Source organism: Limulus polyphemus, unplaced genomic scaffold (genome assembly GCF_000517525.1).
Source record: "Limulus polyphemus unplaced genomic scaffold, Limulus_polyphemus-2.1.2 Scaffold33, whole genome shotgun sequence".
Classification (NCBI taxonomy): Eukaryota; Metazoa; Arthropoda; class Merostomata; order Xiphosura; family Limulidae; genus Limulus; species Limulus polyphemus.
The window spans coordinates 1,015,590-1,021,319 of record NW_013665643.1 but is presented as its reverse complement, the minus strand read 5'-3'; positions in this window follow the sequence as shown (position 1 = coordinate 1,021,319).

Below are 5,730 nucleotides of genomic sequence, written 5' to 3'. Positions count from 1 at the left end.
AGGTTTGACTCAATAGGATTTTTTCAAGTAATTTTCATTAAAAAAAGTCTTTTGCTCTCAAAAAGATCAAATACCTGCTACCAACGTTAGAATTAATCCCTTTTTGAAAATTGAAATATCAGAATGCATACTGTAATATTGCAGCAAATGTTACAGTTAAACGATTCTATGTTTTGCCAACTTTCACAATATTTACCAAAAGAACCATGCTTAAGTTTTGGTCGCCATATGAAATTAAAAGTCCATAATGGTTTCAATTCTTAAATATTTGTTTATTCTATGTCTCGATCTAAGCCTTATGAAACAAAGGAAGTGTTGAGGTTCTAATATTTCCAATCAATATTATGAAAAAATTCAGCAAAACGTACATAAATAAATAATTCCTTATTTGTCCGAAATTCTTAGTCTATTGGCATTGGAGAAAAAAACAAGTCCTAAAGATTTCGTGCATAAGAATGTGAACTCCTGGATTTTCCTTCCGCCTTCGGTTTGGCACCAGCTGTTTGTGTTTTCCTTTAGAGGCCAGGTGTTTACTCCCCCCCCCCTCCTTCTAACTCCCGGCCGTCTACCACCACCTTGTTTTTACAACAGATAACTAACTATACAATGACCCCTAGATCCTGGCTAAGCTCAAACTTTATTCAACGATTCAAAGTCGAGCTGGAGATTTTTTTCCATCAGTTCCATCCACGGAGAATTAAACTGTTTGACTTTAAAACGTCTGCGCATGTACTAAAACGTCAGCTGGGAAATCACACAAAACAGGAAAACAGAGACTGTGGCACAAAATGCTTTTAAATACTAATACGAAAACGATGTTGAAATGCTGATAATTATTGATAGTATAGCGATAACAACGACAGATCTAACCATCAGAATAAAACACCAACATTCTTTCCTTAAACATAGATAAAGGTTAAATTCAAATACAGATAAACAGGTGTCGCTGATTTCCTGCACGTAAATAAATTGTGATTCATCTTCTCGATCCAAAATCCTGAGTTGGTTTTAACAGGTATACACAGTATCGAGCACAAATCTAATGCTAAGTCAGTAGAAGCGTCCACAGTTTTACATTGCAAACGTCTACCATTTATACGCTTCAAAAGATAAATTTTGTGCTTAATAAAAAAATTTCATGAAAACTTTGACTTGGCAAAAAAAAAAAGCTAAACTGAAAGTCCCAACCTCCGAAAATTTTGCATCAACAATATGAATAAGTTAAAAATGAATTGGAGAGGATTTTATTTTGGGTACCCAGGATGTGTAATGTACGCATTAGAATAGAAACTTTGGTCTTATACGTAATTGTAATGTTTGAGCTCAACAAGTGCGGTCCCCCGATGGGTCAGCGGTAATACTAGGGACTTAAAATGCTAAAATCTGGGGTTTGATTCCCCGCGGCAGACCATAGCACAGCTAGCCAATTCTATAGCTTTGCACTGAAATAACAACAACATCAGCAAATGACAAACTTCCTGTAAATGTAATTGCATTTGCATCAATTCTTTCTCGAGATATCTTCGTAGACTACCATTTCAACAAAGGTTTTTGACCTTTACTGTGATATAATAATTAGCCTTAATTTCACCAAAACTTATCTTATCAATTCACTGAAGCTCATGCTCTTCTATTAAGTATCATTAAATTCTGTTATGTGTGAAAAGATAATAGACAGAATTACGTATGTAAAAACATCCTGCAAACTTCAGTGTTTATGTGTGAGGGGATAAGTAGACTTCACTGTGTACCTGTGACTCAGAAATTTCTTAGTTATGTGGGAATATAATATTAATATTCCGAAATTAAACATATTTTTAGACATTTGCATTATGGTCATATCAAGCAAAGCCTTTGTGAATAATATATCACCTCAAAATGTTTATTTACATTAATAGCCTAGACTTGAATGTATAACGGTATATAGTTGACTAAAACACAGAATATCTTAAACAGGACATTCAGGTAAATAGTGATAAGTATGATTATTGATAGTAATAGTCAATGACAAACTATAAACTCCCCAGTGGTACAGCGGTATGTCTGCGGACTTACAGCGCTGGCATCCGGGTTTCGATACCCGTGGTGGGCAGAGCACAAATATCCCATTGTGTAGCTTTGTGCTTAATTACAAACAAACAAACAGACAAACTATAAAACTAAGATATTAATGGATTTAGGGCAGAACTTTGGTGCTAAGCTGCAAAAAAAAGAGCTATCTGCTCATAATCGTACCAAATTTTGAACTGATAGACTAGATGGAAGGCAACTGGTCAACATCACCTACCACCAACTCATGGACTATTCTTGTCTGACTGATTAGTGAGATTTGACCGTCACTTTTATAGCGCACCTACTGCTCCAGAGTGAGTTGAGCATTTTGTGGCAACGGACCACGAATCATAAGCCTTTCTCTGGGATTCACAGTCAGGGCATCTGTATATAAACAGGCTAGAGTATTAAACAGTTTGGAATATGATACTCTTCCCTGGGATTCACAATCAGAGCATCCGTATATCAACAGACTAGAGCATTAAACAGTTTGGAATGTGATGAATGCCCTTCTTTGGGATTCACAAAAAGAGCATCCGTATTTAAACAGGCTAGAGTATTATACAGTTTGGAATATGATGCCCTTCCCTTGGATTCACAATCAGAGCATCCTTATATCAACAGACTAGAGCATTAAACAGTTTGGAATGCGATGAATGCCCTTCCTTGGGATTCACAATAAGAGCATCCGTATATCAACAGGCTAGAGTATTATACAGTTTGGAATATGATGCCCTTCGTTGGGATTTACAGTCAGAGCATCCGTATATCCACAGACTAGAGTATTAAACAGTTTGGAATATGATGCCCTTCCCTGGGATTTACAGTCAGAGCATCCGTATAGCAACAGTTTGGAATATGATGAAATGTATTGACCAAGGTTTAAAAAATCTTCTTGTTACTTTGCATATTAACCAAGGTAAGCTAATGAATATAGGCCTATGTTGAAAGTCTCGGAAACTTTAGTACTTAGCTAATTTTTTTCAATTAGACTTCGAGTTGCAATTATTATTTCATGATTGTTGTTTTTTGTTTTTGTTATTTTATGACTAAACACCTTACGGAAAGATTTTACATAACTATGATAGAAAATGACTGGCGAATAATAAAATATATAATCGCATCGTGAGGTTTAAACATGTTATTAGTGTTTGTCGATCATACCTAATCTGTTAAAACGTGAGCTTATATCAGTAAACACCGTGACACAGCTGATGAAAAAGTTTTTCGTGGTTCTTGTTTAAAATGTGAAGTTAATATTTTTACACAAAAACAAATCGTCCTTAACACAAGAAAACTTGATCCTTTCCAATTCTTCTGAGAAGCAGTCAATCCTGAAAGTGTTTACGAGCACTTCCAATCCTGAAAGTGTTTACGAGCACTTCGTTTAACTTTATCTTAACGATTTCCGTATTAGAGACTCTGGTTTTATACTTGAGGCATAAACGTAAATTGTGTTTATTGAAAATGTGCCAAATCTCGTTGTGCTTATATGATTTTGATAACTAAGTAGATCAAAAACGTTCAGGAGACGAAACTCAATTTTTAAAAGTATATAGCGTCAGAGATACACATTCTGCAATAACTGTCACAAGAATCAGCCCACTTTCGACGTCAACAAGTGACGTCATTTGTAAAATGCTAAAAAAAATTTGGTTGTAGGAGAAATCTGGTTACAGTAAATATAATATCGATTTAAGTAAATATTTTGTTGTTATTATACATTCATGTTAGAACCAGATATTATCAGGTGTCCAACGTGAAACTACACGTTTGGTTTCGAAAGTTAACAGTTTACTTCTGAGTGGTAAATGTCAGAGAGTTGAAAACGCTAGCCAGGTGTATAGCCCTAATCAGTGGATAATATCCTTTATTAAAGGTAGAAAAAAAGTAATGATAACGGAAGTAGGCCCCAACTGTTCTTCATATTGTAAATCACCAGTGTTAGACAACAAAGTGTCTAAACGCTATGATCTACATATAGTTGTGCGCGCCAGTTGCAAATTTCCAGGTACGTAGTTTCCGTCTCTTATTATCAGAGCCTTACTGCAAAAAAAAAAAAAATTGATTAAATCTAAATAGGAAAATTACAACGACGGGTGTTTCGAAAGGAAAAATGGTACCCTCCTAGTCAAATTGGGATTTATCAGACTGTCCAACGTTTCGGTGGATGCTTCGCTTCAGTGCAGCTGCTGTTGTACCAACATGTTAGGGCTATAAGAGCATACAGCAAACATCCTGTTTTTATTTTTTGTTTTATATATATATATATGTTTATGTATAAATTTCGTATTATGTATAAATCTTTCAATTCAAGAATAAAACACTCCACCTAGTGGTTTATGTTTTCCCGTGGGGGGAGGAAAGGTAGTGTGTTTGTGCTATTCTTCGATTTGTTTTATTTAGTTTTCGTCCAAGCGTTAAGGAACAGTAATCAAAACAACAAAATCCGAATACATAAGATGAAATAATTAATTTTTAAATATTCTGTTAGTTAGCTCAGGGCACACTAAATCAAAGTTTTGGTTTCTTTTTCATGGTTTTTGAGTAAAGCTATACAAGGTTTAATTGCACATAACCCATCAATAATTTTGAACTGTACATTAGACAGCTAGTCAATAAAGTCCGCCGCTAACTCTTGGACTACTCTTGTTTCACCTAATAGTGAGATTCTGACAGTCACTGTTATAGCGCACCAACAATCTCAAAGTGCAAAGAAAAAATTTTCGGCAACGGGACGGTTTCCCTGAATCCTCGCTCACTGCCAGGGTCCCCAAGTTGAAGCTACCGTTTGATTATTAACATCATTTGTGTTTCCAATGACTTATTAGTTCACGGAAATTCTTATTAGATATAAATTAAGAGCTGAGACGTTAAACAGTGTTATTTTACTCCAAGATAACGTTATTTTAAATATACTGTATATTTAGCTATAAAGACCTTAAGAAATAAATCATATAGTGTTATTCTTTGACCTATCTATGTATACTTCGAGAATGCATAATTATAATGGACGCCAAATACAATCCAAAAAAAGAGTTAATCTGTGATAACGTGATTAGAATTGATGATATTCTATAAATTTAATAATATTTGTTTCATAAAATGTAAGAAAAGAGTGAAGTTTGCTTTGAGAGTGTACTATTTCGGAAATACATCAGACACTCTTGGACTAAATAGATGACCATAGCGATAATCTGCAATAACGGATATCATTTCTGTAAAAGTTTATCTCAGTTAGGCTACTAACTGATTAATATCGTAGGATACTTCAATCAAGACTCGTTTAGCTCAGTTAGGCTACTAACTGATTAATGTCGTGGGATACTTCAATCAAGACTCGTTTAGCTCAGTTAGGCTACTAACTGATTAATATCGTAGGATACTTCAATCAAGACTCGTTTAGCTCAGTTAGGCTACTAAATGATTAATGTCGTAGGGCACTTCAATCAAGACTCGTTTAGCTCAGTTAGGCTACTAACTGATTAATGTCGTAGGGCACTTCAATCAAGACTCGTTTAGCTCAGTTAGGCTACTAACTGATTAATGTCGTAGGGCACTTCAATCAAGACTCGTTTAGCTCAGTTAGGCTACTAACTGATTAATGTCGTGGGACACTTCAATCAAGACTCGTTTAGCTCAGTTAGGCTACTAACTGATTAATGTCGTGGGACACTT